The sequence below is a fragment of the Geotrypetes seraphini genome, chromosome 4 (genome assembly GCF_902459505.1).
Source record: "Geotrypetes seraphini chromosome 4, aGeoSer1.1, whole genome shotgun sequence".
Lineage (NCBI taxonomy): Eukaryota > Metazoa > Chordata > Amphibia > Gymnophiona > Dermophiidae > Geotrypetes > Geotrypetes seraphini.
Genome location: NC_047087.1, coordinates 158,899,976 through 158,923,323, shown reverse-complemented (window position 1 = coordinate 158,923,323; position 23,348 = coordinate 158,899,976). Strand labels below are relative to the sequence as shown.

Below are 23,348 nucleotides of genomic sequence, written 5' to 3'. Positions count from 1 at the left end.
CTCGAGGCGATGAGGAGTGTAGATCCTGGAGCAGAACTGAGGCAGTTTGAATAAGATGTGATGAAGGGGCATGGAATGGAGAGTCCATTTGTGAGGCTGTAGAAGACGACTCAAAGTTGTCCGCCAAGGCATTGTCCGCCCCTGAATGTAGACATCTTTGAGGAAGGTGTTGTGGCAAATTGCCCAATCCCAAACTTTCAGAGCTTCCTGACAGAGGGAGGCAGATCCCGTGCCTCCCTGCTTGTTGACATAATACATGGCGACCTGATTGTCCGTGCGAATGAGGACTACACGTTCGTGAAGCAGATGCTGAAAAGCATTGAGAGCATTGAAGATCGCCTTGAGTTCCAGGAGATTGATGTGACACTGACGATCCGTACTGGTCCAATAACCTTGAGTACGGAGACCATCTAGATGAGCCCCCCAAGCGTAAGTTGAAGAATCGGTCGTGAGAACCTTCTGATGAGAGGGCGTGTGAAAAAGTAAGCCTCTGGATAGATTGGAAGAGAGCATCCACCAGCGAAGAGACTGTGTCAGTGCAGGTGTGACCTGGATGTGTCAAGTCAGAGGGTCGGAAACCTGCGTCCATTCAGATGCCAGGGTCCATTGAGGAATTCTGAGGTGAAGTCTGGCAAAAGGAGTCACATGTACTGTAGAAGCCATGTGACCCAGAAGAACCATGTGTCTTGCCGAGATGGACGGGCGAGAGGAGACCAAATAACAAAGAAGAGAAGAGCTTCCAGGAAGGAACGCTCTGAGTTGGACAGTATCCAGAACAGCTCCGATGAATGGAAGAGTCTGAGAAGGTTGGAGATGGGCTTTCGGAAAGTTGATTTCGAACCCCAGACTCTGCAGGAACCAGATAGTTTGTTGGGTCGCTAGGATGACTCCCTGAGACGTGGAATCCTCGATGAACCAGTCGTCCAGGTAGGGAAACACCTGCGACCATGGTTTCTGTGCGCAGTGGCCACCACCACCAGACACTTGGTGAAGACTCTGGACGACGAGGCCAGGCCGAAAGGGAGCACTCTGTATTGAAAGTGAAGATTCCCCACCCGAAATCTGAGGTATGGATGGGAGTCCGGATGAATGGGAATATGTGTGTAGGCCTCCTTGAGATCCAGAGAGCATAACCAGTTGTTCTGCTCGAGGAGGGGATACAGGGAAGCCAGGCTCAACATGCGAAACTTTTCTCTGACTAGAAATTTGTTGAGCACCCTGAGATCCAAAATAGGACGCAGATCGCCCGTCTTCTTTGGAACAAGGAAGTACTGGGAGTAAAAATCCTTGTTCTGTTGAGCCAAAGGAACGGGCTCGATAGCTCGAAGCTGAAGCAAAGCTTGAGCTTCCTGAAGAAGAAGGGCGGTCTGGGTCAAGTTGGAAGGATACTCTCTTGGAGGATGTTCCGGAGGAACTTGATGGAACTGAAGAGAGTATCCCTCCCTGACGATGGAAAGGACCCAGAGGTCGGTGGTAATAGTCGTCCATCGGTGGTAAAAATGATGGAGACGACCTTCGATAGGGGGAAAAATGGAAAAAGGCAGAACGATTGAGGTTATGCTTTGAATGAGACAGTCAAAAAGGCTGAGGAGCCTTGGGTACAGCAGGTGTCTGAGGCTTCTGTTGCTTCTGAGGATGCTGCCTCTTGACAGGCTGACGGATGGCAGGAGCCTGCTTTGGTTGAAAACGCCGTTGGTAAATCAGAGGCGGGCGTGAAGGACGAAGAGGAGCTGGCTTCGGCTTAGGACGGAGAATAGATTGAAAGGATTTCTCATGGTCCAAAAGCTTCTTGGTGGCAGCCTCAATAGACTCATCAAAGAGGTCAGTGCCAACACAAGGGACATTAGCCAGCCGGTCCTGCAGATTTGGGTCCATGTCGATGGTACAGAGCCACGCCAGACGTTGCATGGCCACCGAGCAAGCAGTAGCCCGAGCAGACAGTTCAAAGGCATCATAGGAGGACTGAAGAAGTTGCAGTCGAAGCTGGGACAATGCCAGGACCTCCTGGTACTCAAAGTGCGCTCGAGAATCCAAATAGGGCATGAACTTGTGAAGGATGGACAGAAAAGCTCAAAATAGGTGATGAAATTAAAGTTGTAGTTGAGAACTCTGGAGGTCATCATGGAGTTCTGCTAGATGCGACGACCAAATCTGTCCATCGTCTTGCCCTCTCTGCCCGGAAAGTGGCATAGACTTGGGAAGGGTGAGAACGCTTCAAAAAAGATTCCACCAGAAGGGATTGATGAGACAATTGAGCACTGTCAAATCCCTTGTGATGGACAGTCCTATATCTGGAAACCAATTTCCCTGGAACAGCTGGAATGGAATAAGGTGTTTCCAGACAGCGGACACAAGTCTGATCCAAAAGCTTGTGGAGAGGAAGCTTGAGGGATTCCGCAGGAGGTTGAGGGAGATGCATGGTCTCAAGATACTCCTTAGAAAATATGGACCCAGTGTCCAGTTGAATATCCAAATCAGCTGCCATCTGACGTAGAAAAGAAGAAAAAGACAGCTGATCTGCCAAAGCCTAGCCTCGAGAGGGACTCGAGGACATCGAGGCAGCTTGATCCAATGAAGAAGGGGATCTGGATGGAGGAAAAGGCCCCGCCGGGTCTTCGAGATCCGGAAGTGGAAGGGTCGAGGTAGACGGCGGGGAATACTGAAGAAAAGGCTGCTTCTGATGAAGCGAGGCATGCCTGGATGAATGCTTTAAAGAATGCCTTAAGCGATGATGCGAGCTGTGCCTCGAAGCAGGCCTCGACACTCGAGGAGAGTGTGTCCTCGTCGAAGCCCCCAGAGAATGGATGGGGCTGGAGGCTGTGGAATGAAGCAACAATGGTTGGGTTGAAGAACCTCGAGGCACTCGCAAAGACTCTGCTCCTTGCATCGAGTGTATAGGTTCCAACGGAGGCATGGGCAAAGACTCTACTCCTTGCAATGCATGCATTGATGCCAGACCAGACACTCGCAGAGACTCTGCTCCCTGTAGAGAGTGTGCGTACGACTGAGGCACAGGAGGCGGCTCGACCTCGCGGGAGACCTCCGCATGCCCAGGCTGGATTTGAGAGAGAAGCTTCGGCCCCATTGTGGTAAAGAGCTGAATGAATTGCTTCTCCAATAAGGTCTGGAACAAAGCCGGCAAGGATGGATCCGCGTCTCCAACGGGACCACCTGCACGGGCTTCGTGCTCCCTCGAGGCAGTGTGAGAGTGCTTGGACTTAGAAGCGCAGTGTGAGAGTGCTTGGACTTAGAAGCCTTGGGCACTTTAAGCACCACCGGGGGAATGGGCTGCTGCGCTATCTGACCTGAAGAGACAAAGGAAGGCACCGCAGCCTGCGTCGAAGACAGGCAGGTTTGATGAGGCTCGGAGCAGAAGATGTGGAAGCCTGGAGAGCCTCGGGCGAGGCCGATAGTGAAGCACCCTTCGATGACGAAAGCTCCATCGAAGACTCCATGCTGAAAAGCTGCTCCCACAAAATGCAACGACGCTTGAAAACACGGACAGTAAGTGTTGAGCAAGGCCGGCACGATTTCGGGAGGTGTTGAGGCCAATGAGGGTGCGTCAGGGAAATCGCACGCTGGCACTTGGAACACTTTTTAAAACCAGTTGCAGGCTGGGACATAGGCCGAAAAAGCTCCGCTGCAAGATCGAAGCCATGGCTGCGGCCACTTGGCCTGCTCGGTCGAACGGACGGAAGAAATTTTTTTTTTTTTTTTAAACAAGAAAAGAACGACGAAAATCAGCGATTCTGAGAAAAAATAATCCAAAACCGTGGACCTAAACAAGGCACAAGTGAAAGCACTTCACGCAGAGAGTCGAAGATGGACTTCTTGGCTCCGTGGAAAAGTAAGAACTGAGAAGACGCGCCCTGCGCTGGGCGGGAAGGCACTCGCGCATACGCGGTGTGGGCGACTCGAAACTTCGAGTTTCTTCAAGCAAGACTGCTTGTGAGGCGTCCGCATCGGGGCTCCGTTGGATCACGTCACCCATTAGTGAGAATACCTGCCTGCTTGTCCTGGGATAAAGTAGGTTAAGGGCCAGAGCTTGGGCTGGGGTACTTGGTTGGTATTTGTTAGACTTAGGGGGTATTTGACTTGAAAAAGTTGAGAAACACTGGTCTAGGTGACTATGGAGGTCACGCAGTAAGGGCCCCTTTTACAAGGCCACAGTAGCAATTCTCCCATGGCAAATTCACCAAAGTCCATTCAATTCCTATGGGCTTCAGTGCATTTGCTGTGGCAGAATTGCTATCGCAGCTTTGTATAAGGAGCCCTAAGGCAGGAACTATTATCTCTGTGCTATGTCTTAAACAAAAACCATATTGCCGGGGATGCAAAGCATTAACTGATTCAACATTAGTTTAAAGTTGGTGGAATATCACTCTCTCAAGCACGATAGTTTTGAAAGAAATGGAAGGTCCGATACTGGCCAGTAGTTATTCGGAATAAAAGGATCTGCATTACTTTTTTTACAAGGTTGGCCTAAATGCTACTGGAACACTGCCTAAGTGTCAACCCTTAAAAAAGGGAGTCATATTGAGCATTGGAAAATAATAATAATAATAATTAATAAAAATAGTGCAAATTTAATTTTCCACACCACCAAATTTTCCCATCCCGCCCCACCCGGCAACTTTTTCATGCTACCCGGCTGGAAAAAATTTTTGGAGAGAACACTGAACTATATTGATCTGAAAACTCATAACCAAGCTTTGCCAGCCACAAGTACTTGTCTTGTACTATGCTCAGCGTTTGACAAACTTACTGTGCACTTTTGCAAGATGACAGTCAAAACATGCATTGGCTTGCACAAACTACTTACTATGTGCAAGCCCAAACACATAATGTGATTCACAAGAATGTAAGCATAGCTGTAGTAGTATGTCTAATACATGCAGCTTTTCTGAACATGTTCTGACTTGCAACTATCACAGTACAGTGGCTGTATGAACAAGTCTGGCTTTAAGGTTCATCATGACTTCATTATTTGACAAAGCTTGCCTTTGGCGTGTTGCTTTCCGTCTATTCTTTCTGTGCAGCATCTGGTTCTTTCCCTAGTTAACTAGGCTATGCCTGTGTGGATTTTGAAAACTTACTCTGTACTTACTGACATGTACAACTTGCTTTGCACTATTTTCATTGTGTTCTCACACTGATATTTTTCACCTTACTTTTATTCTGTATATTTAGGTGACTCGTATCTTATGGAGACTAATAATAAGCTAGAGCCCTGCAGTATTGGAATCTATGATAGTTCTGAATACCAGAAACGATCTACCTTCTATTTTGGAAAAAGCTGCTTGAAGCTTATTTCTGATTTCTCTTTGCCTGACCAAGAATTAATTAAAAGACGCTCTGGACTTTCTATTTTGTCCGTGGAATCTAATATCTATACTCATCATGAAGCCTTGATACTGACGAAGTTTGAATTTCTACAGAAAAACTGCTGTAATCCGTTCAGAAAACAGAATCACAGCAATATTAAAGGCCTACACCCAATTGATCTTCCTGCAGCTGATCATTTAAAAGCTATCACAAAACACAAGTTTAAACCAGGCCAAAAGCTTTGCCCAAGATGCAGGCAAGACTTGTGTGTCAAACTGCAAGATCTAAAAAGCCCTAAGTCTGATTCTGACAGTGATAACCTTAACAATGCATCTGAAAACCTCAATGCCAGCTTTTCACCACTAGGAATCTCTCCTCTAAAGATTCAACAGATTAGCAAGCAAAATTCCTTAAGAAGCCCATAATGCAAATGCAGACCAAATTGCAGTTATTGGTGACTTAACTCCAGCTGATATCAAAGCAGAACCAAAAAGTGTCCAATGTGAACGGTGTTCTGACTATGACCTTCTACTGACTGAACTGAAGCAGAAGTTGGATCTATCTAGTAATAGGGAGAAAATACAAATCATCAATCTTGCTTCACACAACTGGACTATTGAAAAAACTGCTTTGAAATTTAGCATTTCAACAAGAATGGTTAAAAAGGCCAGGGAGCTGAAACAGCAGGGTAGCATTTTTGCTGTTCCAGCAACAAAGAGAGTAAAAGTGCTTGCTCAGCAGATTACACAGAAATTCCTGGATTTTTATGAAGACGATGAAATCTCTAGAATATGTCCAGGCAAAAAAGAACATAAGAACATAAGAAGTTGCCTTCACTGGGTCAGATCAGAGGTCCATCACGCCCAGCGGTCCGCTCCCGCAGCGGCCTATCAGTCTATGACCTGTGAAGTGGTTGCTGAGCATTTCTATATCCAACCTTTACTTCTATCTGTACCCCTCAATCCCCTTATCCTTTAGGAACCTATCTAAACCTTCCTTGAACCCCTGTAATGTGCTCTGGCCTATCACAGCCTCCGGAAGCGCGTTTCATACGTCCACCACCCTCTGGGTAAAAATGAACTTCCTAGCATTTGTTCTAAACCTGTCCCCTTTCAACTTCTCCGAGTGACCCCTTGTACTTGTGGTTCCCCACAGTCTGAAGAATCTGTCCCTGTCTACCTTCTCTATGCCCTTCAGGATTTTGAAGATTTCTATCATGTCTCCTCTAAGTCTCCGCTTTTCCAGGGAGAACAGCCCCAGCATTTTCAACCTGTCAGCATATGAAAAGTTTTCCATACCTTTTATCAGTTTAGTCGCTCTTCTCTGGACCCCCTCAAGTACTGCCATGTTCTTCTTGAGGTACGGCGACCAGTACTGGACACAGTATTCCAGATGTGGGCGCACCATTGCACAATACAGTGGCAAGATGACTTCCTTCGTCCTGGTTGTGATACCCTTTTTAATGATACCCAACATTTTGTTTGCTTTCTTTGAGGCTGTCGTACACTGTGCCAATGCTTTCAATGTGGTGTCCACCATCACCCTCAGGTCTCTTTCAAGGTTGCTCACCACTAGCAATGATCCCCCCATTTTGTAGCTGAACATCGGGTTCTTTTTCCCTACATGCAAGACCTTGCATTTCTCTATGTTGAAACTTATTTGCCACTTTTTTGCCCACTCTTCTAGTCTCGTTAGGTCCCTTTGCAGGACTTCACAGTCTTCCGTGGTTCTAACCCTGTTGCAGAGTTTGGTGTCATCAGCAAATTTAATAAACTCACATTTCGTCCCCGTCTCCAGATCGTTAATAAATATATTGAAAAGAAGTGGTCCCAGCACCGACCCCTGTGGAACTCCGCTCGTGACCCATTGCCAGTCTGAGTAATGGCCCTTTATTCCAACCCTCTGTTTCCAGCCTGCCAGCCAGTGTTTGATCCATCTGTGGACATCCCCTTGCACCCCGTGGCTCCACAGCTTCTTAAGGAGTCGTTCGTGAGGTACCTTGTCAAAGGCTTTTTGGAAGTCAAGATAAATGATGTCTATGGATTCCCCTTTATCCATCTGGCTGTTTATTCCCTCAAAGAAGTACAGTAAGTTCGTGAGGCACGACCTTCCCTTGCAGAAGCCGTGCTGGCTCGCCTTCAGTTGTCCATTATTTCCTATGTGTTCGCAGATTGTGTCCTTAACCAGTGCTTCCATCATCTTCCCCGGAACCGAGGTCAAGCTCACCGGCCTGTAGTTTCCCGGGACACCCTTTGATCCCTTCTTAAAGATGGGCGTGACATTTGCTATTTTCCAGTCCTCTGGGATCTCCCCAGTTATTAAGGATAGGTTACATATTTGGCGAAATGTTTCCGCTATTTTGTTTCTCAGTTCTTTTAGTACCCTTGGGTGGATGCCGTCCGGACCTGGTGATTTGTCGCTCTTCCGTCTGTCTATCTGTCGAAGGACATCCTCTCGGCTTACCTCTAGTTGGACCAGCTTTTCATCATGGTCTCCGTTTATGATCTCCTCGGGTTCTGGGATATTGGATGTATCCTCTCTCGTGAAGACTGACGAGAAGAACTTGTTTAACCTGTCAGCTATCTCTTTTTCCTCCTTTACCACTCCCTTCCTGTCTCCATCATCCAATGGTCCCACTTCCTCCCTGGCTGGTTGTTTCCCCTTCACATACCTGAAGAATGGTTTGAAGTTTTTTGCTTCCCCCACCAGTCTCTCCTCATATTCTCTTTTTGCTTTCCTAACCACTCGGTGACAGTCCTTTTGGTGCCTTTTGTGCTCCTTCTGGTTTTCCCTAGTTTGGTCCTTTTTCCATTTTCTGAACGATGTTTTCTTGTCACTTATCGCCTTTTTCACTGCATTTGTTAACCACGCCAGGTTTTTTGTTCGATTCTTGTTGTACCCTTTCATAAACCTGGGGACGTACAGGTTTTGTGCTTCGTGCACCGTGCCCTTGAATAGGGCCCAGGCTTCCTCTACGGTCTCCATCTTCCCTGAGCTGTTGCAGAGCTTCTTTCCCACCATTTTCCTCATGGCCTCGTAATTTCCTTTTCTGAAGCTGAGTGCTGTCGTTGTGGTTCTTTTCACCTTTGATGTTCCTATTTCTAGCTTGCACTGGATCATGTTGTGATCGCTATTTCCTAGTGGCGCTAGTTGCCACCTCCTTTGTGGGTCCCCCTAGCCGGAACCAGAGGGACATCCAAAAATGGGGAAGCAGGCTGAGGATGAGATAGACACACCACAGGAGGGGAATGAGAATGAAACAGACACACCACAGGAGGAGGATGAAAGGAATGAGGCTCGGGGGCTGGCAGCCCATGAGGGGGTCAGCAGGAGCACCAAACCACGAGGAAAACCAACTGAGAAGGTAAACAACCAGGATTTAAATTGCCTATACACTAATGCTAGGAGCCTAAGAACCAAAATGGGAGAGCTAGGAGTTATAGCCAGTAAGGAGGACATAGACATAATTGGAGTCACAGAGACATGGTGGTCCGATGACAACAAATGGGATGTGGTCCTACCAGGATATAAACTCTATAGGAGGGACAGGACACACAAGAAGGGTGGCGGAATAGCACTATATATAAAGGACTCCATATTCCTTCAACCAGGATGGAAACAACAATAAGGGTGGACGGCTTGGAATCACTATGGGTTAAGCTGACAGGAGGAAACGGACCAGACATAAAATTGGGACTGTACTATCGCCCACCAGGACAACCGGAAACAAACGACCAGGACCTGGAGGCTGAATTGAGACAGGTATGCAAAAGCGGAAGTGTGGTGATAATGGGGGATTTCAACTACCCTAGAATAGACTGGAGCTTTGGACACTCAAATTGCACGAGAGAAATCAAATTCCTGGAAGCGGTGAGGGACTGTTCATGGAACAGCTGGTCACGGAACCAACACGAGGAGATGCCACTCTTGACCTAATCCAAATGATATCATTGAATTTAAGCAGTGGATTCACACTGATTGGGATACACTGGAAACTCGACAGTTATCCATAGAGGACTTCACTTCTGAATTAATTGGAAAAAGTTTTGAATTGACCAGCCACCATTTTATTTCCAAGAACCAAAGTGCTTATCTGAAGGAACTGAAAGCAAATATAAAGGAGGGGCATGCTATTGTTTTGATGGACATCGCTGAAAATTATTCCTTCATTGTTCAGGATGCAGTACAGGGGTTTCACTGGGAAAATAGCCAAGCAACATTACACCCCTTCGTAGTCTACTTCTGCAATCCTGATATCCAAAGCCTATGCATATTCATGAACAGTGACTACTTGCTTCACAATACTATTGCTGTCATGCATTTTTGAGGAAGCTTATTCTGCTTCTGAAGGAAGTCTTGCCTGTCTTAAGCCATATTCACTACTTTAGTGATGGTTCTGATGTGCAATATAAAACCTTCAAGAATTTCATTAACCTCTGCTGCCATGCTACTGACTTTCAAATTACTGCTGAGTGGAACTTCTTTGGCACCAGCCATGGCAAATCTCCATGTGATGGGATTGGGGAAAAAGCCAAGCATTTAGCTGCCCAAGCCATCTTACAACGCCTTGTTAATAACCAAATTTTGACACCAAGGGATCTATTTGAATTCTGTGATAAATCTGTCTTGGGAATCAAATTTTTCTTCATTGCTAAGGAAGATATTGAAGCAATAAGACCTGCTCAGGAGCAAAGGTTTAGTATGGGCCACACAATGGCTGGAACAAGAGGAAATCACCAATTTAAGCCCACAAACACTATTAGACTCTGCATTAGCAAAATTTCAAGTGACACCAGTTCATTCATTGCCAATGTCTTAGAGTCTGATCCTGATCCTGAACATGTCCCTACCTTTCAAGCATCCAGCTTTCAATCTGGACAGAGCAAGGGGGCATCGGCAAGAGGAAGCTACGCCCACCCCGTCATCCAGCAGAGCTCCTCCTTAAAAGAGAAGGGGCCAACGGAGCTGAGTTAATCAGGTTTGGGTAGGAAAGGAGAAGCAGAAGGAAAGAAAAGGAGAGGGGAAGAAGAGGCAGGAGAGACCAAGGGGCATCGGCAAGAGGTAGCTCCGCCCCCCAACATCATTCACCAGAGCTCCTCCTTAAAAGAGGAGGAGCCAAGTTAAACAGGCTTGGGCGGACAGGCAAGCAGGAGGCAGGAAAGGAGAAGGAAAGAAACGCAGAGAAGAGAACAGGAGAGGGGAAGAAGGAGCAAGAGAAGGCAGGAGAGAGCAAGGGGCATCAGCGAGAGGTAGCTCTGCCCACCCATGTCATCCACTGTAGCTCCTCCTTAAAAGGGGAGGGGCCAATGGAGCTCAGTTAAATAGGCTTGGGGAGGCAAGCAGGAGGCAGGAAAGGAGAAGAGAACAGGAGAGGGGAAGAGGGAGCAAGAGAAGGCAGGAGAGAGCAAGGGGCATCGGCGAGAGGTAGCTCCGCCCCCGTCATTTACTGGAGCTCCTCCAAGGGGCATCGGCGAGAGGTAGCTCTGCCCCGTAATTCACCGGAGCTCCTCCTTAAAAGGGGAGGGGCCAATGGCACTCAGCCATTTGGCGCACGTCGAGAGCCGCTTTTGCAAAGAAGAAACACTAATGAAGGACACCTACACAGGCAAGTATCACAAGGGCAACAGGACAGTCAAGCAGTAGATAAACAAACACAGTAGTACAGAGGGCAATCACAGCACACACAAGCAACAGGGGTAGCAGGTTTAAAATCATGAAAAAAACTTCACAGTAACACCGAGGACGCTACAGATTCCTACACAAGGTAAAACAACTTCAGACAACAGACTGGCAAGTAGACAGCAATTGATGCAGCAGACAGAAGCAGGTTGTTGAGCTACCCAGTTTTCTAGGAGGAAGTCTTATGTATGCACTCAATGCGAGGAACTGGAGAGCCTGAAGAAGCAAGTCAGATTCCTGGAGGGCAGAATACTGGAACTAGAAGCACTTTGAGCAGTGAAAGAGGAGGACAAAGAGGCAGAAAACTTCATGACAGAGGAAACCGTTACATAGTAACATAGTAGATGACGGCAGATAAAGACCCGAATGGTCCATCCAGTCTGCCCAACCTGATTCAATTTAAATTTTTTCTTCTTAGCTATTTCTGGGCAAGAATCCAAAGCTCTACCCGGTACTGTGCTTGGGTTCCTACTGCCGAAATCTCCGTTAAAACCTACTCCAGCCCATCTACACCCTCACAGCCATTGAAGCCCTCCCCAGCCCATCCTCCACCAAATGGCCATATACAGATACAGACTGAGCAAGTCTGCCCAGTACTGGCCTTAGTTCAATTTTTAATATTATTTTCCGATTCTAGATCCTCTGTGTTCATCCCACGCTTCTTTCAACTCAGTCACAGTTTTACTCTCCACCACCTCTCTCGGGAGCGCATTCAAGGCATCCACCACCCTCTCCGTAAAGTAGAATTTCCTAACATTGCCTTTGAATCTACCACCCCTTAACCTCAAATTATGTCCTCTGGTTTTACCATTTTCCTTTCTCTGGAAAAGATTATGTTCTACGTTAATACCCTTTAAGTATTTGAACGTCTGAATCATATCTCCCCTGTCTCTCCTTTCCTCTAGGGTATTCATATTCAGGGCTTCCAGTCTCTCTTCATATGTCTTCTGGCGCAAGCCTCCTATCATTTTCGTCGCCCTCCTCTGGACCGCCTCAAGTCTTCTTATGTCCTTCGCCAGATACGGTCTCCAAAAGTGAACACAATACTCCAAGTGGGGCCTTACCAATGACCTGTACAGGGGCATCAACACCTTCTTCCTTCTACTGACTACGCCTCTCTTTATACAGCCCAGCATCCTTCTGGCAGCAGCCACTGCTTTGTCACACTGTTTTTTCGCCTTTAGATTTTCGGACACTATCACCCCAAGGTACCTCTCCCCGTCTGTGCATATCAGCTTCTCTCCTCTCAGCATATACGATTCCTTCCGATTATTAATCCCCAAATGCATTACTCTGCATTTCTTTGCATTGAATTTTAGTTGCTAGGCATTAGACCATTCCTCTAACTTTTGCAAATCCTTTTTCATATTTTTCACTCCCTCTTTGGTGTCTACTTGTCTACTCTGTTACAAATCTTGGTATCATCTGCAAAAAGGCACACTTTTCCTTCTAACCCTTTTATTGAGTCGGTGGTCTGTAGACTACACCCACGTAGATAGAAGTTCCATCTTCTCTTTTCAGAGTGATCCATATCGCTTCTTCCTCTCCCCAGGTCCCTTGCAGTTCGGTCGCTTGGATATTAATCTTTACATAGAGAGCTACTCCTCCACCTTTTTGACCATCTCTGTCTTTCCTAAAAAGATTATATCCCGGTATGTTTGCATCCCATCCATGGGATTCACTGAACCATGTCTCTGTGAGGAAGGTGTTGAGGAAGAAGTCAGGGAGTTCATCAAACAGGCATAAAAGGAGGCCGTGGAAAATCACCAGCAACAGTGGAGCTGCCAAGATACACCTACAGTGAGTGAAGACCACCTGGAGAACAACCACAAGGAAGAGAGTCCTGTGCAAGCCAATGCCAGGATGAGGGAAGATGGAAGTGCACAGAGGACACAAGCTTACAGCTGGAGAGATGGTCATACACCAGGTACATGGACCTGTGGCTAGAGAGGCAAAAGAAGATAGAGAGGACAGCAATCATCATGGGGGACTCCATCATTAGACAAGTCGACAGTCACACAGTGGGAGGAAGACAGGATCGGCTGGTGACCTGCCTACCGGGAGCCAAGGTAGAACAGTGTTCTCCCTAGCGTGTTTCAGCTGGGCGCATCGCCCAGCTACTTTAAGTGAGCGCCCGGCTGTCATTTTGCAGCTGCAGAGACCGCGCCGGATCGGATATCGGACTCGCGTCTCGGCGGTGGTTCGCGCATGAATTGTCAAGCGCCTGCTTCTTCCGGTTTGCCTGCACCCCATACTTGAAGGTGAACAGACCTTTCCTGCCTGAACCACATCTTCAGCAGCATTTAATTCAGCACGCAAACTTTGGATAATGCCTGTTCTTCCGCACATGCTCAGATCAGGTCTAACTGATTTTCCATGAATCACACCACTGCTCACGGTGGAGTATGGGCTGGGAAGGGGTAATTTGCATAGCGCGCCAAGGGGTTGTTTGTTTATTGTTTATTGTTTATTGTTTATTGTTTATTTATTTATTTGATTAAACGCCTTATCGATTCTACAAAGCGTTGTACATAATAAAAAAAATTTTTCCTTTTGACAAACAATTACAATTAAAACATACTGCAAATGAACTATAATACACTCAAACTTGTTGTGGACGAACGAACAAAAGACACACAAGGTAAAGAGGGGAGAAATACAATAGTAATAGTAAATGGAAGAGACATTAATGGAAAAAACAAAAGGGTAGGGAGATTAAAAAAAAATAAAAGAAAAAGAAAGATTAAAATTAAGATGTCAGTTAAAATTAAATTTAAGATAAAGTAAAACTTCAGTTAAAAGCGTCTTTAAATAGAAAGCATTTTAATTTGCTTTTGAATGATGTTAGATTATTTTCTGTTTTTAAATACAACGGAAGAGAATTCCAGATTGTTGGGGCTGTTACTGAAAAAATGGTAGTACGACGTGTACCAATCATCTTCAATGAAGGGATATTAAGGTTAGATTGGGTTATAGATCTCAAAGATCTTAGTGAGTCATAAGGGATCAATAATCGATCAATGAAAGCTGGAGAATTAGTTTGCATGGTTTTAAACGTTAAGAGAGCTATTTTATAAGTTATCCGATGTGAAATTGGCAACCAGTGTGCGTCTTTTAGCAGAGGGGTAACATGATCGTACTTTGATGCTTTTGAAATTAACTTAATGGCCGTATTTTGAATTAACTGTAAACGTTTCAAATCCTTATGATATATTCCTTTTAAAAGTGAATTGCAATAGTCTATTTTTGAAATTACAAGTGAATGAATGAGTACGTTAAGAGAACTGGTGTCGAGAAGAGGAGCCAATGTTCGGATCATTCTTAGTTTATAAAAGCAGTTTTTGACTAAGGCGCTTATTTGCGGACGAAAAGTAAGCCTGCTATCTATGAGTACCCCTAAAATTTTTATAGTTGTAGTCGAGGCAAGTGGAGTGTTCTGGATAGTAATTGGGGAGATTAGTTGCGCCCCCTCTTTTTCAGGGAATAAGAGAGTATTGGATTTTGAAATACTTAAGGAGAGCTTGTTAGAATTTAACCAGTCATGAATTATACTGAGTTTATGGTTAATTGACTGAATCTCAGATTGGTCAGTTGATTCTATAGGGTGCAATAGTTGAAAATCGTCCGCGTAAGCGTATACTGTGAACCCTATTGATTGGCAAAGAGTCAGGAGAGGGGACAGGTAGATGTTAAACAATAGTGGCGATAAAATGGAGCCTTGAGGAATACCAAAATTTGAATGGATAGATTTTGATTTTGAATTGTTAAATTGAACTGTCGCAGCTCGCTCAGAAAAGTATGATTGGAACCATTCAAGGACGTGATCATCAACACCTATAGAAAAAAGACGATTCAATAAAAGGTGATGGTCGATCGTGTCAAATGCTGCGGCGAGATCTAATGAAATTAGAAGAACGGATTTATGATGATCTAGATAATAATTTATGGATGTAGTGAGGCCGAGTAATGAGTACTCTGTGGAATGGTTTATGCGAAAACCGGTTTGATTTGGGTGAAGGACACGTGTTTTATCCACGTAATCTGATAGTTGTTGAAATACAATTTTTTCTGTTAATTTACATAAGAAAGGGAGGTTTGATATTGGTCTGTAATTAGCACAGTTATCCAGATTATTCTTTGGATCTTTGATAATCGGAAATATAATAGAATGTTTCCAATCGGAAGGGATTTTAGCTGTGGACAGACTAGTGTGTATAATTTGAAGCAGATAAGGTCCAAAAACATTAAAATAACGTTTAAGGAAAAATGGAGGAATAGGTTCGAATCTGGAGCCTTTAATGTTAATGCTATGTAGTAAGTTTTCCAAAGCTTTCAGAGTTGGAAGACGAAAATTAGATAAAGTAGTATGAAATGATTGTGATTTAGTTAAAATGTTATCATTATTGGTGATGATTGGTGAATTAGCGGCAGTAGATTTATTATTGGAAATTTTTGTTCTGATTAAGTTAATTTTTTCTTGGAAATAGTTTGCTAAGGCTTGAGCTGTTGGAGTGTTCTCAGTTAGGACTAATTTTTTATTTTTGAAGGATGTTAATTGTTTAAGGATTTTGAACAGAGCTGATGAATTTTTGGTACTAGAAATTTTTTTCGTATAATATTGTTTCTTCGTATTGATGATTGATTGCCGATAATATTGAGATTTTTTATTATAAATATCTAAGTTTTCCTTAGTAGGTTTAGATCGCCATTTACGCTCAGCTGATCTCAGCTGTTTTTTTAAGAGACCTAAAGAAGAATTAAACCAAGGATTTCTTTGTTTTTTAGGAGAAATTTTTAGAGTTACTAGGGGAGCTATTTTATCAAGCAAAGATTTGCACGCTTTATTCCACAAGGTTATTTGTCCACTTAGAGTTTCTGATTTGAATTTTTCTGAGTCTATGTTAAATTCTGTTGAGACAAGGGAATGATTTATATGTTTAAAATCACGTATTGTAATGGATTTGGGGATGTAGCGTGAGACTTTAAAAGATGGCAATGATAGGTTAGTTTGAATAAGATAGTGATCAGACCAAGGTACTTGATGCGAGATGGGTTTTGAAAAATTAGCGCCTAATGTATTAGGCGCGAATATTGCATCTAAAGTATGGCCATGATTATGGGAGGCGTCAGAATTCAGTAGTATAAAACCAAGATCCGTAGTATGAGTTAAAAGATCGGAAGTAATAGAATTAGAAAGATCATCAAAGTGAACATTGAAGTCTCCAAGTAGAAGAGGGATATGTGAAGTGGTAGAGAAATCAGAAATTAAGGTTAATAGTTGTACTATCATTGGTTGACTAATTGGTGGAGGGACGTATAATAATAGTAGTTCTATTTTAGGCTTTGAATTAACTATCACTTGTAAAGATTCTATTGTATTATTGTTTGTTTTTGTTTTTTGAGCAACTTCTATTGCTAAAGCTAAATTTGTTTTAAATATTATTGCTACTCCTCCTCCTTTTTTACCTTCTCGATGATTATATTTGAAGTTATAACCTAAAGGGCAAGCGAAGGAGAGGTAAGCCTCATCTCCTTCTGAAAGCCATGTTTCAGTAATACAGAGAATATCTAAAGAATGTTCGATTATTGAATCTTTGATTATATGATATTTACTACGCAGAGAACGTGCATTAATCAGAGCAATATTGATAGAATTTTGCGTAGGGGGGACTAAATTCTTAGAAGTATTTTTATTATCTAATGTAATGCAAGAAAGAGAATTATGTTTATTTGTAGAGACCACTGGGGGAGGTCTGTGTCCCCAATGGGTTGGAATTGGGTATGAATCAAATTCCATAGCGACTTTTAAATTCGTGAGACAATGAAAAATTATTAACAGAACCAATAATTTAGTAAGATTTTTGCTACAGAAAAATAAGCAGTTAGCTTTCATAAATATAGCTAGGCAAAAATTAAAAACAATCGCACAAGGATTCGCATAAAGGAGCGCATTAAGGAGCAGAACATAAAATAAGATAAAATAATTAAAGTGCTATCTTAGATACTGCAGACTTACAGTAACGACGTGAAGAGTCAAAGGTGAGCTTTATAGCATGCAGCAAAGCAATTCAATTACAGCAACTAAAATAAGCAGTTTAAGATTATTATCAGTAATCTATTGAGTGAGCGTGCGCCGCAAGTGAGGGAGTATTTGTACTCATGTACCGGCTGGTCGGTAGGCGTGTCCAGCGGGCCGCCGCTACGCGGCGGCGAATCAAGATGGAGGGAGATAGCACTAATGGAAGCAAAAGAAAAACATAAAATGACAAGACAACCTACAGCTTGAATAAAAAAAATTTAACTTGACAAGTGTTTTAAACAATTTCTAATAAAAATAATAAAACTATACAATTAAAAAAGAGTCAAAGAGTCAAAACATAAAATAAGATAAAATAATTAAAGTGCTATCTTAGATACTGCAGACTTACAGTAACGACGTGAAGAGTCAAAGGTGAGCTTTATAGCATGCAGCAAAGCAATTCAATTACAGCAACTAAAATAAGCAGTTTAAGATTATTATCAGTAATCTATTGAGTGAGCGTGCGCCGCAAGTGAGGGAGTATTTGTACTCATGTACCGGCTGGTCGGTAGGCGTGTCCAGCGGGCCGCCGCTATGCGGCGGCGAATCAAGATGGAGGGAGATAGCACTAATGGAAGCAAAAGAAAAACATAAAATGACAAGACAACCTACAGCTTGAATAAAAAAAATTTAACTTGACAAGTGTTTTAAACAATTTCTAATAAAAATAATAAAACTATACAATTAAAAAAGAGTCAAAGAGTCAAAACATAAAATAAGATAAAATAATTAAAGTGCTATCTTAGATACTGCAGACTTACAGTAATGACGTGAAGAGTCAAAGGTGAGCTTTATAGCATGCAGCAAAGCAATTCAATTACAGCAACTAAAATAAGCAGTTTAAGATTATTATCAGTAATCTATTGAGTGAGCGTGCGCCGCAAGTGAGGGAGTATTTGTACTCATGTACCGGCTGGTCGGTAGGCGTGTCCAGCGGGCCGCCGCTATGCGGCGGCGAATCAAGATGGAGGGAGATAGCACTAATGGAAGCAAAAGAAAAACATAAAATGACAAGACAACCTACAGCTTGAATAAAAAAAATTTAACTTGACAAGTGTTTTAAACAATTTCTAATAAAAATAATAAAACTATACAATTAAAAAAGAGTCAAAGAGTCAAAACATAAAATAAGATAAAATAATTAAAGTGCTATCTTAGATACTGCAGACTTACAGTAACGACGTGAAGAGTCAAAGGTGAGCTTTATAGCATGCAGCAAAGCAATTCAATTACAGCAACTAAAATAAGCAGTTTAAGATTATTATCAGTAATCTATTGAGTGAGCGTGCGCCGCAAGTGAGGGAGTATTTGTACTCATGTACCGGCTGGTCGGTAGGCGTGTCCAGCGGGCCGCCGCTACGCGGCGGCGAATCAAGATGGAGGGAGATAGCACTAATGGAAGCAAAGGAAAAACATAAAATGACAAGACAACCTACAGCTTGAATAAAAAAAATTTAACTTGACAAGTGTTTTAAACAATTTCTAATAAAAATAATAAAACTATACAATTAAAAAAGAGTCAAAGAGTCAAAACATAAAATAAGATAAAATAATTAAAGTGCTATCTTAGATACTGCAGACTTACAGTAACGACGTGAAGAGTCAAAGGTGAGCTTTATAGCATGCAGCAAAGCAATTCAATTACAGCAACTAAAATAAGCAGTTTAAGATTATTATCAGTAATCTATTGAGTGAGCGTGCGCCGCAAGTGAGGGAGTATTTGTACTCATGTACCGGCTGGTCGGTAGGCGTGTCCAGCGGGCCGCCGCTACGCGGCGGCGAATCAAGATGGAGGGAGATAGCACTAATGGAAGCAAAAGAAAAACATAAAATGACAAGACAACCTACAGCTTGAATAAAAAAAATTTAACTTGACAAGTGTTTTAAACAATTTCTAATAAAAATAATAAAACTATACAATTAAAAAAGAGTCAAAGAGTCAAAACATAAAATAAGATAAAATAATTAAAGTGCTATCTTAGATACTGCAGACTTACAGTAACGACGTGAAGAGTCAAAGGTGAGCTTTATAGCATGCAGCAAAGCAATTCAATTACAGCAACTAAAATAAGCAGTTTAAGATTATTATCAGTAATCTATTGAGTGAGCGTGCGCCGCAAGTGAGGGAGTATTTGTACTCATGTACCGGCTGGTCGGTAGGCGTGTCCAGCGGGCCGCCGCTATGCGGCGGCGAATCAAGATGGAGGGAGATAGCACTAATGGAAGCAAAAGAAAAACATAAAATGACAAGACAACCTACAGCTTGAATAAAAAAAATTTAACTTGACAAGTGTTTTAAACAATTTCTAATAAAAATAATAAAACTATACAATTAAAAAAGAGTCAAAGAGTCAAAACATAAAATAAGATAAAATAATTAAAGTGCTATCTTAGATACTGCAGACTTACAGTAATGACGTGAAGAGTCAAAGGTGAGCTTTATAGCATGCAGCAAAGCAATTCAATTACAGCAACTAAAATAAGCAGTTTAAGATTATTATCAGTAATCTATTGAGTGAGCGTGCGCCGCAAGTGAGGGAGTATTTGTACTCATGTACCGGCTGGTCGGTAGGCGTGTCCAGCGGGCCGCCGCTATGCGGCGGCGAATCAAGATGGAGGGAGATAGCACTAATGGAAGCAAAAGAAAAACATAAAATGACAAGACAACCTACAGCTTGAATAAAAAAAATTTAACTTGACAAGTGTTTTAAACAATTTCTAATAAAAATAATAAAACTATACAATTAAAAAAGAGTCAAAGAGTCAAAACATAAAATAAGATAAAATAATTAAAGTGCTATCTTAGATACTGCAGACTTACAGTAACGACGTGAAGAGTCAAAGGTGAGCTTTATAGCATGCAGCAAAGCAATTCAATTACAGCAACTAAAATAAGCAGTTTAAGATTATTATCAGTAATCTATTGAGTGAGCGTGCGCCGCAAGTGAGGGAGTATTTGTACTCATGTACCGGCTGGTCGGTAGGCGTGTCCAGCGGGCCGCCGCTACGCGGCGGCGAATCAAGATGGAGGGAGATAGCACTAATGGAAGCAAAGGAAAAACATAAAATGACAAGACAACCTACAGCTTGAATAAAAAAAATTTAACTTGACAAGTGTTTTAAACAATTTCTAATAAAAATAATAAAACTATACAATTAAAAAAGAGTCAAAGAGTCAAAACATAAAATAAGATAAAATAATTAAAGTGCTATCTTAGATACTGCAGACTTACAGTAACGACGTGAAGAGTCAAAGGTGAGCTTTATAGCATGCAGCAAAGCAATTCAATTACAGCAACTAAAATAAGCAGTTTAAGATTATTATCAGTAATCTATTGAGTGAGCGTGCGCCGCAAGTGAGGGAGTATTTGTACTCATGTACCGGCTGGTCGGTAGGCGTGTCCAGCGGGCCGCCGCTACGCGGCGGCGAATCAAGATGGAGGGAGATAGCACTAATGGAAGCAAAAGAAAAACATAAAATGACAAGACAACCTACAGCTTGAATAAAAAAAATTTAACTTGACAAGTGTTTTAAACAATTTCTAATAAAAATAATAAAACTATACAATTAAAAAAGAGTCAAAGAGTCAAAACATAAAATAAGATAAAATAATTAAAGTGCTATCTTAGATACTGCAGACTTACAGTAACGACGTGAAGAGTCAAAGGTGAGCTTTATAGCATGCAGCAAAGCAATTCAATTACAGCAACTAAAATAAGCAGTTTAAGATTATTATCAGTAATCTATTGAGTGAGCGTGCGCCGCAAGTGAGGGAGTATTTGTACTCATGTACCGGCTGGTCGGTAGGCGTGTCCAGCGGGCCGCCGCTATGCGGCGGCGAATCAAGATGGAGGGAGATAGCACTAATGGAAGCAAAAGAAAAACATAAAATGACAAGACAACCTACAGCTTGAATAAAAAAAATTTAACTTGACAAGTGTTTTAAACAATTTCTAATAAAAATAATAAAACTATACAATTAAAAAAGAGTCAAAGAGTCAAAACATAAAATAAGATAAAATAATTAAAGTGCTATCTTAGATACTGCAGACTTACAGTAACGACGTGAAGAGTCAAAGGTGAGCTTTATAGCATGCAGCAAAGCAATTCAATTACAGCAACTAAAATAAGCAGTTTAAGATTATTATCAGTAATCTATTGAGTGAGCGTGCGCCGCAAGTGAGGGAGTATTTGTACTCATGTACCGGCTGGTCGGTAGGCGTGTCCAGCGGGCCGCCGCTACGCGGCGGCGAATCAAGATGGAGGGAGATAGCACGGCTGGTCGGTAGGCGTGTCCAGCGGGCCGCCGCTACGCGGCGGCGAATCAAGATGGAGGGAGATAGCAAGTAACGACGTGAAGAGTCAAAGGTGAGCTTTATAGCATGCAGCAAAGCAATTCAATTACAGCAACTAAAATAAGCAGTTTAAGATTGGTCCAACGCCTTGGCGCGCTATGCAAATTACCCCTTTCCCGCCCCTACTCCTTCACCGTGAGCAGGGAAGGGTAATTTGCATAGTGTTTTAACATCGACCAATTAAAACATTTTCGCCCACGCTCCAAAGGTCAGCCCCTTCAACGTCGGAACTTTTGTTTCCCGCTGTGCTGAGGGACGAGGCAGAAAGTTTTGGGTGGGTTAGGTTGATGGTCTAACTTCCCTCTGTGCTGTCAGCAGGGTATATTTGGAGAAAAAAAAAGTTGTAAGCTCTTTCAAGCAGAGAGTATTTTCTTACTTTTAACACTGTGCAGCCTGCCTTGTCTGGTAGACCTATAGCAAAATTTAATATTAAATTTTTGGAGAGAAAAAAAGTTGTAAGCTCTTTCGAGCAGAGACTATTTTCTTACTTTTAACTCTGTGCTGCGTTGTCTGGTAGACCTATAGAAATATTTAATAGTAGTAGGTCCTCCAGAAAGGGGGGGGGGGGAAAGAGTCCAGGGCCAGACTTGGCTGTGCTTTTCCCTCTTTGTGACTCTGTGCAATGCTGCTGCATCTGAGAATGCTATAGAAATATTTAATAGCAGTAGGTCCTCCAGAAAGGGGGAAAAAAAAGAGCCCATGGCCAGACTTGGCAGTGCTTTTCCCTCTTTGATCACATTAGTACTCTTAGTGACTCTGTGCAGTGCTGCATACATCTGAAAGCGCTATAGAAATATTTAATAGCAGTAGGTCCTCCAGAAAGGGGGAAAAAAAAGAGTCCAGGGCCAGACTTGGCTGTGCTTTTCCCTCTTTGTGACACTGCAGTGCTGCGTACAACTGAGAGCGCTATAGAAATATTTAATAGCGGTTGGTCCTCCAGAAAGGGGAGAAAAAGAGTGCAGGGCCAGACTTGGCAGTGCTTTCATTTCTTTGATCACATTACTACTCTTAGTGACTCTGTGCAGTGCTGCGTACATCTGAGAGCGCTATAGAAATATTTAATAGCAGTAGGTCCTCCAGAAAGGGGGGAAAAAAGAGTCCAGGGCCAGACTTGGCAGTGCTTTTCCCTCTTTGATCCCTTTAGTACTCTTAGTGACTCTGTGCAGCGCTGCGTACAACTGAGAGCGCTATAGAAATATTTAATAGCAGTAAGTCCTCCAGAAAGGGGGAAAAAAAAGAGTCCAGGGCCAGACTTGGCTGTGACTCTGCAGCGCTACGTACATCTGAGAGCGCTATATAAATATTTAATAGCAGTAGGACCTCCAGAAAAGGGGAAAAAAAGAGTTCAGGGCCAGATTTGGCAGTGCTTTTCCCTCTTTGATCACATTAGTACTCTTAGTGACTCTGTGCAGCGCTGCGTACATCTGAGAGCGCTATAGAAATATTTAATAGCAGTTGGTCCTCCAGAAAGAAGGGAAAAAAGAGTCCAGGGCCAGACTTGGCTGTGCTTTTCCCTCTTTGTGACTCTGCAGCACTACATACAACTGAGAGCGCTATAGAAATATTTAATAGCAGTAGGTCCTCCAGAAAGGGGGAAAAAAAGAGTCCAGGGCCAGACTTGGCTGTGCTTTTCCCTCTTTGTGACTCTGTGCAACGCTGCTGCATCTGAGAACGCTATAGAAATATTTAATAGCAGTAAGTCCTCCAGAAAGGGGGAAAAAAAAAGAGTCCAGGCCAGACTTGGCTGTGCTTTTCCCTCTTTGTGACTCTGCAGCACTGCGTACAATTGAGAGCGCTATAGAAATATTTAATAGCAGTAGGTCCTCCAGAGAGGGGGAAAAAAAAGAGTCCAGGGCTAGACTTGGCTGTGCTTTTCCCTCTTTGTGACTCTGCAGTGCTGCGTATATCT

The 23,348-nt window shown here is 43.0% G+C and overlaps 1 protein-coding gene across 6 annotated transcripts in view; it reads right to left on the bottom strand.

Annotated features, from left to right (window-relative positions):
* Positions 1–23,348, bottom strand: part of TMEM170A (transmembrane protein 170A) — a 292,018-nt gene that overhangs the window by 238,272 nt on the left and 30,398 nt on the right. The gene's annotated exons all lie outside the window — the stretch shown is intronic.